The sequence below is a fragment of the Pinus tabuliformis genome, chromosome X, assembly GCF_031772625.1.
Source record: "Pinus tabuliformis cultivar Carrire ecotype Pingquan chromosome X, CPIR1, whole genome shotgun sequence".
Classification (NCBI taxonomy): Eukaryota; Viridiplantae; Streptophyta; class Pinopsida; order Pinales; family Pinaceae; genus Pinus; species Pinus tabuliformis.
The window spans coordinates 951,266,556-951,276,488 of NC_142308.1; positions in this window are offsets into that span (position 1 = coordinate 951,266,556).

Below are 9,933 nucleotides of genomic sequence, written 5' to 3' on the forward strand. Positions count from 1 at the left end.
AAATGTGGTTGGTGGTCATTTATTGACACCTCCACGCATAGCCTAGTAGAGAAACTTTGTAAACAAATTATATTTATACCCAGAAACACAATGTAATAGGTTGATGAGTGTTTGGATGAGTGTTATTTTGCTGTAAGGTTCAACTTCTGGAGATTGTAACTGTTGTGATACCTGCAGCGTCTGGTTTTCATTTTCACCTAATGCAAGCTTCTTTTGTTGTTGATTGCTCACTATCAACTTATTCTTCTTATTCTACGTTGTGCCTGTTTTGCATTTATTCATGTGCTGTTAATGTTTAGCATTAGAGGGGCTTTCATCCCACCTCTGTGTTAGGTTTTAGCATGTATAATTGAATTTGTATGCAGGTTTCTGTTGTTTTAATGCTGGAGAGCTGTCATCCTATCTGTGTATTAGAAAACAGATTTACAGACCTTTTAACTGGTTGCAGCCGGCCATCACAGGGTCCTGTGCATCCGTTGGTGTGGTTAGTCTTCTCCATTATCACCTTATCCTCAAACTGTGAGTAATTGGTGGTATAAAGCCTTGTAGTCTGGGGGTGTTCACCCATGTCTGGGTTCAAGCACAGTAGAAGTGGTTATCTGGCTTGAATATGCAACATTTCTTTCATTCATCCACCATTTTCCAACATTTTTGTTGAGTTTGTAATGTTCCTGAGCATCTCTGATATACAACTTAGGAGAGTTTCTTGGGGTGATAACATTAATTGGCATCGTTGTCGAGGAGAGGGGAATTGAAGCTCAGCTTCCCTAGGAGAATGACACAACTTCAAACTTTGATGATAGACAAGGTTTGAACATATTTTTTGGTTGTAATCATCTATCTGACGACTCCATTAGAGGAAGACCATCCTTTGGTGACTCCACATTGCAGTTCTGGAGCAGTTGGTGAGGCATGCTCGAAGAAATTTTCAGAAACCATCAGCTGAACCAGTGCCTGATCCTGAGAAGATCATTCAGCAGAAGAAAGTATTGCAGTAAGGAGCATCAGGGTCAGGTAAGCCTTAAAAATTCCATGTATCTCTGTTAGTGATTGTCACCTTCAGAGATTCATGCAGCTCCTTGTTATTCATTTCCCTTTTGGACCTCAGTTCACAGAAAGAAGCACCATGTTGTCCATCATATTCCTCTGTCTCCATTATCCTTTTCATTGATTCATTTCACTCAGTCCACTAATATCCTTTTTGTATACCTCAGTCATGGCAGGCCAGCAAGCTCTTACAAAGATAGAAATAATAGTTGTTGCTAGGTATGGACCCTTGGTCTTGCCTTCCCCTTTGAATGCCATGCCTGCAAGAGATTATCAAGAATTTATGCCTAAGTTTACTGGTGTAGAAGGAGTATCAGCTGAAGAGCACCTCGAATCTTTTTATAACTATGCTGATAACCTGGATATCAATGAAGAGGATGTCTGGATGAGGTCTTTTGTTCAAAACCTAGATGGGGAAGCTAGAAATTGGTTCAGAAATTTACCCCCTAGGTCTATTGCAGACATTGATGCTTTAGATGATGTATTTTTAAAGCACTTGGGAAATAATAAAGATATGCTCTTTTATCATGATGAATTTAGGAACTTGCAGAGAGAAGATGGTGAGCTGTTGTCTGATTTCAACATCAGGTTCAATCATAGGTACAACCGAATGCCAACTAAAATAAGACCAACCCCTACTTCTGCCATGATTACTTATTCTAATGCCTACAATTCTCAGTTCTGCATGCTGTTAAGAGAACGAAGATGTGATTCTTTGGCCGAGATCCAAGCTGCAGCCTTTGAAGTAGAATCAAACATTATGGCTATAGAGAGACTTGAAGGTGATGCTGAAACAAGAAGGTAGGGAGATGAACCCTCTTCATCCTATGATTCTGAAATAGATGAATTAGCTAGGATGATTGAGTTTTTGACCTCTGAAGTTTCCAAGCTAAAGGCTGAGCAGCATTTTGAGGAAGTAGGAGCTCATTGTGATTTTTCTCCTCCAAAGTCAAATCCATATAGAGAAACACATGAGCAAGTGTAGATTTTGCAAAGAAATAAGATTACAAATGAAGATAAAGGGGTGAGGCCCCTTTTACAGAATATAGTCATGGAAGAGGTGCACCATGAGGAGGAGGTCCATGTTTGGAAGGTGCTCCTTTCTTAACAAGGGATGCTTATGAGAAAGCAATATCCAAGGGCACTACTCAACAATTTGTTGTAGCTGCAGAACAACAAGTTGGCCAGCAGCAGATCCCTTCCTCCAAGAATTTGAGCTTGAAGCCTACCAATCTTCCCATGATTATGCAGATCTGCCAATTTTCCAGCCTGCTATTATCCCCAGTCCAGTGGTAAAGAAGGGAGAAGAAAGCTCCTCGTCATTTTTCGTTTCTCTGTCTGATCAAATAACAATCCCTCACAGTCGCCCCTTGAACATTGAGGCATAAAAAAATTCAATGCTCAAGGCTGAGACTGATCAACTCAGTCTTGATATCCTGAAATCTACTCAGATGGCTTCCACACAGAATGAAAGGGCAACTTTATAGATGACAAAGGAAGAAAATGTACAGTCATGGGACTCCTCCTTGGATGAGGATTGTTCAAAGAAAGATTCAGGAGCAGATGTTGTTTTTGTGTCCCTGGACAAAAATTCAATGGTGCCTCTTTCATATTAGTTGTGCAGGCTACAAAATACACAGAGATGTACACAACAACACTGGCTATTCAGCAGGTGTACAAAGGCTCCTCTAAAGAGCATTCATGGAGGAAAATACACAAAAGGGAAATGAAATTTGATCCATATCTGCCTATCAAGCTCAAAAGTCCTAAACTGTTTGAGGTGGAGGATCAAATAAATCATGTCTTGCTGATCTATGATGAACCGATGACAGGATACAATTTTAATGGCCCAACAAATGGGCAATTTTTGAAGTTTAAGTTTTTCGGACTTAATGATTATAATCATGTTTTTTTACAAGTTTCTATTATATGCTCAGTTGACTCCATTCCCAATGGATACTAGGAAAATGTTTTTGAAAGTTGAGTTTTGTTTGAAGGCATTGGTCTGCAGGTTCTTGAGACCTCATAGGGAGGATCTCATCCCCAGAAGGAGCCAATGTTAGCTCTGCTACACAATTCAACGTTTACAGGCTCAAAGGTACCATGGACAATGTTGGTTTTGGTTGCTAAGGTGCTCGCAGCTGTTGGCTTCCTTTTCTCCCTTGTTCTCATTGTAACTCCATAGCCCTGCCTTCGTTTCTCTTTCCTCGAAACCTTTTTGTTCCCCGTTTAAGTATTCCCGTTCTCCTTTGTTTCGCTGTGTAAACCCGTGTTTTTTAAAGCCCCGAGCGCTTAGCTCTGAGTCACCATATGACCCGAGCATATAACTCTGCGCTCTCTTTTAAACCCTAATCCCCGTTCTAACCTCCTTTAAACGCATTCTTCGTTTAATCCCAGGCATTGACCTCTTAATCCATTATAACCCATTTGCTTTAACCCTCGGGCGCATAACACACGAACCCGCGCTATTTTAACCTCTCGTCGTTTGCTAAATCTTTACCATTGATCGCCGCGATCCAACGGTTCTCGTCCCTTTTCCCGCGTGTTAAACTTCGTGCTCGTTCCTTGTGATCTGACCGTCCATCGCAGATCCGACGGCTGACGCATCCCCCGATCGCGCGACCTGCGCATGCGATAACTCGCGGGGGTGGTGGTTTTGGGCTGCCACGCGTCACGAATCTGTTGGATCGCGCCTTCATGTATGTAAACCGCCTTCTCCCAAAAGCAGTGCGGGGAAACCGCTTACCGCCCTTCCGGTATGGCCCCCCACCTGTTAATCGCCGTGCATCTTCCCTGTCATCTGACCGTCCATCGTTCATCGCACTGTGGACGCTCCCCCCGATCACGCAACTTGCGTGCGCGTTAACCCACGGGAGGGTGGTTTCCAGCTGCCACGCGGCACTGTTTCATTGGATCACGCCTTTGTATACGGAAACCGCTGACGACCGATAGGCGGTGCGGGGAATGTCGCCCACCTCCAAAAAACTGCTCTCTCGTTGTTTAAATATCCGGCATCTTCTGCATGCGATCACCATTCGATCATCCCCATCTATGATTCGATGGCCTATACTCATTCACCCGTGATTGCTCCCGATAACTCCCCTGATCAAATCCCCGTCGTTGATCTCTGAGATCCAATGGCTAATATTTACTCCGCCTGCTTCTTATCGATTCCACCCGCTAGCGATCTCCGCCGTTGATCTCTGCGATCTAACGGCTGAGATTTATTCACGGCTGGCTCTTACTCCTGCCATGAAATCTCATTTCCTTTTGACTGTCTCGAGCTCACGATGGAGGAAGGAAGCCATCATCCCGTACCTTACAATTAATATCTCAGCAACCGCATTAAACAACAGAATGGCCAAAGGAAAAGCAGGTGACTTTGAGTAGTGAAGAACATTTATCAGGCATGGAGTTTAATCCATAATTCATTCCAGCTACCAGAGAAGGACATCAGACAATCTGAACCGGCCGATTTGTCCATTAAAGCTCTGAGAATTGCAGCAAAGGCCCATTTCATATTGTAAATGTGGTTGGTGGTCATTTATTGACACCTCCACGCATAGCCTAGCAAAGCACCTTTGTAAACAAATTCTATTTATACCCAGAAACACAATGTATTAGGTTGATGAGTGGTTGGATGAGTGTTATTTTGATGTAAGGTTCAAATTCTGGAGATTGTAACTGTTGTGATACCTACAGCGTTTGGTCTTCATTTTTCAACTAATGCAAGCTTCTTTTGCTATTGATTGCTCACTGTCCACTTCTTCTTCTTGTTCCAGGCTGTGCCTGTTTTGCATTTATTCATGTGTTGTTAATGTTTAGCATTAGAGGGGCTGTCATCCCACCTCTGTGTTAGGTTTTAGCATGTATCATTGAATTTGTATGCAGGTTTATGTTGTTTTAATGCTAGAGAGTTGCAATCCTGTCTGTGTATTAGAAAACAGATTTACAACCTTTTAACTGGTTGCAACTGGCCATCACAGGGTCCTGTGCATCTGCTGGTGTGGTCAGTCTTCTCCATTATCACCTTATCCTCAAATTGTGAGTAGTTGGTGGTCTAAAGCCTTGTAGTCTGGGGGTGTTCACCCATGTCTGGGGTCAAGCATAGTAGAATTGGTTATCTGGCTTGAATATGCAACATTTTTTTCATTCATCCACCATTTTCCAACATTTTTGTTGAGTTTGTAATGTTCCCGAGCATCTCTGATATACAACCTAGGAGAGTTTCTTGGGGTGATAACAGGTGCCAAGCCCTGATGGCTTGATTTTTGATTTGTCTGAAAAATATATTGCTCCATCAACATTATCAGTGAATTTTTCAAAAAAATATCTCCTACATGTCATGTGGCAAGTTATTCCTGAATCAAGCAACCAATCATTTTTCCATGAAGCAAGTGAAGCATTAAACAAGTCTTCAGTTACTCCATTGTTACAATGTGCCACAACATAATGAGTGGATTCAGGTGCTTTACCTTTCCCTTTGTCCTTGGTTTTACCTTTCCCTTCATTTATTTCCTGCTCAATTCTTTCCCAAGTAAACTTGCATGTAGATGCATCATGTCCATCTCTATTGCAACATATGCAATGAAGATCATACTTTTCTCCTTGGAACACTCTAATCCCCCTGCCTCTAAAATTCCTCCTTCCTCTTCCTCTTCGACCACCTCTTCCTCTAGAAGAATTGTGTGCATGATTCTTCAGTCCATGTGTGTTGATGCCTCGAAAATCGCTGCATCAACATCGAGGAAAACCACTTGGTCCGGACCTTAAAGGCAGCTCCTTTTCCGTTTGGTGTGGTGGCTCCGATTGGATATAATGGGACCAATTTCCTAATGATTTATAAATGGGATGGATAAGTAATTGATTTTCTAATATCTAAAGGTAATGATGGATGTTTAATTCTAAAATGCAACAATAAAAATAACTAATATATCCCTGGAAGTCTTTCTCTTTAGTGTAATTCTTGATGATTCTTATTGACAAGTAGGCATATGGATGACTCTACTTATAAACAAAAACATTTATTCATATGATAATTACTTTGTTCAAGTAGTTGAACAAAGTAATAATTAAAACGTTATTACATTATTCTTTATATATCATTGACATAAATATGAATGAAAAATAACAACTCTTAAACATTCAATAGTGATAAGCCGAAGAATTGCTGTGAAAGCACATACATATATCAATAATAGCAAAATAAATGAATGTTGATTCACATAAAAGCATGAAGGAAAAACATAAATAGTAGTACCATATGTGTTTGAGTCTTCTCCAATATAAATCGCATTTATATCCCGCCTTTCAACTTGGAAATACTTTTACAAGAAGCAATAGTGCATATCACATAAAAGTACTCTTCATTAAAACTCAAAATTCAGGGCCAATTTTTATAAAAAAATATATATCGGAAACACAGTAGTGCAAATTCCGATCCAAGTCTTAATACAAAATTTGAGGACCCTTTCTAAAAACACAAAAGGGTCTACAAATACTATCTAGACTAACTAACTATGAAATAAAAATGTTGTGTGCTGGTATAACCAAATCACAAATATATGAAAATCTTCTTGAAATATGCATGTTTGTAGTCGGTTAGAATGGTTCATTGTTTTGACTGACTATCTTGTGGCTTGAGTTGGCAAATGGCGAGCATCGGTTGCAGTTCTGGAGGATGACTCATGCGCGAATGTAACTGGGCAGTATATGTGACATCAGTAATTTCGAGAATCATGTAACTGATTACATTGATGAGGCATTTTATTGTTGTTCGATGACTATATGGTTTAACAAGGAAGAACCAAAAGGTTTCCCATGTTAAAGTTTGAATGCCTGCGATTGATCTTTCCCTCTTCTCCAACTCCTGTTTTCATGTCTATTCTAATGCTTTCACTGATGGAGTTTCCCTAGAGAACATTCTGAAATTAAATTTGACAAATAAAGAGTATCATTAATTAACTTAATCAGATTACTAGTCGCTGATCTGCATCGTGATGTTTCCCTTTCTGCCTTCATCAGTTGAGTTTTCCATTCAAGGAACAGGATTTCCTTATGCAATTCCAGGATTTGGGGTAGATTTGCAGCTTGTCATTCCTTGGTTTCTTGCCAAGAGAGAAACTCTATTAATTTCTCATCTGCTTGCTCCAATTTCTGTCTTGATCAACTGACTTATCAATCATAGATGATGAAATTTCACATAGAGGAAGAGCGGGAGAGATCTTGTGACATAATAAGCTCAACTGATTAAATAGTGATTTAGTAATTTGGAGAGCCTCTGATTTGAATTCTCCCACTTGAGGAAATCCTTTGAAATTTTCTATTTGCAGTGACAGTTGAGCGATCTATTCTTTTTTTGATTTGCTCAACTGTTCATTCATTGACTTCAGCTTGTTTAATGCTTGAGATAGTTCCTTTTGCTTCTGAACTGCATGTTGATCTATCTTCTGTTTCTCTTTGAGCAATTGCTTGTTTAATTGGTCATTTGACTGCTTCTGTGCTGCTAACTGTTGTTCTAACTATTCTATCCTCTACAGCTTTTCTTGTACCTGTGTCTCTAACAAGATAATCACTTGATCCTTTTTCTTGAGAAAATTGCTGACTTCCGATGCCTTGTCCATAGTAGCTGCTATGTATGCTCCATCATACTGAGAGAGTTTAGTAAGATCTTCGGAATGGTTGAATTCCTCTCTCCATACCACATTAGTTATCTCCATCTGTGCAGGCAAAAAAGAAGATTGATCAAGTTTTCTCTTTTTCTTTTGTCTCTTTATTACAACCTTATGCTTAGGGTTGTAGAAGACATCCAAGGGTGGTATTTCTTCTACATGTAAAACAATTTTATCGGATGGGTTCTCTCGAATCATATCTATATCCTTTTGAGTCATGGGTGGGCCACTAGTTCCTTCGGTCAGAACTGTATTAGTTGTTGTCTTTTGACTAGTTGACATCTCAGGTGTGCTAAATCCTTGTAGGCTCTCAATATTGCTGATGATTGAGTCAAATTTTTGCCATTCTTTAAGCAGTTTGGGATCAATATGAATGTCTGAATCAATGAGTTCACTGCTTTTTCCTCGTTCCTGCTCCTGCTCTGGTGTTTTTTCTTACTCATGAACATTTTCCATTGCAAAAGTTTTATTGGTAGCTTTCTGTTTAGTTTCACTTGGCTGGATTGTCGGGGTTGTAGCTAATAGGTCCAAAGGCAGAGTTTGCAACCTCTGGTCTCTGAGCCTATTGAATGTTTCTAACCCTTCTTCTTCATATTTCATCCTGGCCAATCCTTTAACCTGAAATAATGATTCAGCTAAAGCAAATAAATCATCGAAGTCATCTGCTTCATGATCGAATTTGGCAAGTTTGGCTTGAGATGTGACGTTATAAGCAACTTTTCTTGGATCATATTGCCTGTTCGAAATTGTGGCAAGATTCAGCATTTGAATCTTTTCTGCCTCTTTCTCTACATGCTTGTAGTCATGTAAAGTGAAAATGCCACATCACAAGGGAAATATAGGCCACATGTGTTTCTTTGAATCCTTAAGGGTTCTGGATGTTCCTTCCACTGTTATCTGATAAGCCAATTCCCGAGCTAACAATTTATCAAGAACATACAGGGGGAGAACATGGGGTTTAGTGAGGCTACCAAAAAGCCTTACATAGGTAAATTTCTCCTCCCTGAACCAATTACCTACTGCTGTCAAGTCAGTCTCTACTTCTTGGGATATCCTGGGAGCAGGCTTATTAAAAATAGAATAATATACAGGTAAAATAAAACCATTGCAAATTCTAAATAGGTGATTTTTGTAGTGTTTCTTCCACAACTGCTTATGATAAATATGAATTGAGTTTGGATCTTATGCAGTCCACTTCCGTCCGAGTATCAGATATTCGGAATTAAAGAAAATAGTGTCCATAATATATGCACTGTAGTAGAAAGGGGGAATGATCCGGGAAGTTTTATATGCATTTGTTCTGTACTCTAATATTGTTGTGGCTAGTCTATCAGACAAAATATTTGCCCAATCCATAACATAACCATTGATTGTAGCTTCCATTAGGGGGACCATCTCTATTATGAATTTGGCAGAATCATGTTGTCCCCATAATCTACATATCATAGCTCCAACATAGCAATAAGGGGAAGCTAATGAGTCAATAGAGTACTTACCGATGACTTGTGCTTGTGTTTCTCCAGGAAATGCCTCCATTGCTTTATTGGCACTGACTCCGAGTTGTTTTCCTTTGCAAATGCTTCTAGAAATGCTTTGTTGTATTGCTTCTTGGGTGGCCGCAGATGAGACATTTTCCTAAGATCTTCAAGCTTGAATGAGCCGAATATCCTTCCATCTACCGTCGAAAATGTTCTATCTGACACTGGAATTTTCTCTACTACCCATCTTACCACATCAGTATATTGCAAGATTTTAGCTCGCGCTGCTACCTTGTGAAGATAAGAACAAGCCAATTCTTTAAGAGTTCCCTCTGATTTGTTGGTTGAATCGACTGTGGCTTCCTCTGATAATTCTTCGGGCTCCTCTGCTTCTATCAGATTATAAATGCTTTCCTAGCTAGTATTTCCCAGACCAAGACACGTTGTATTTGAGATTAATCCTTTCTTGCTTGGTTCTGGTTCTTTGGCTGCGGGAGTTGTTGTGGACTTCTTTGATTTCTTCGTCATTTTCTCTGGATTTTTGGGTTCGAAGGAATTTTGCACAAACAATTGCAAATAGTAATACAGAGATAGTGTTGTTGCAAGCCAATATGACAATGAATAGAATTACGTTGATTGGCATATGATAAATGAAATACAGTTAAGGATTACCATAGATAAAATCTTTTAAAGGATCTATCCTTAACTATAATATTAAATAGCCTTCCGAACTGCCA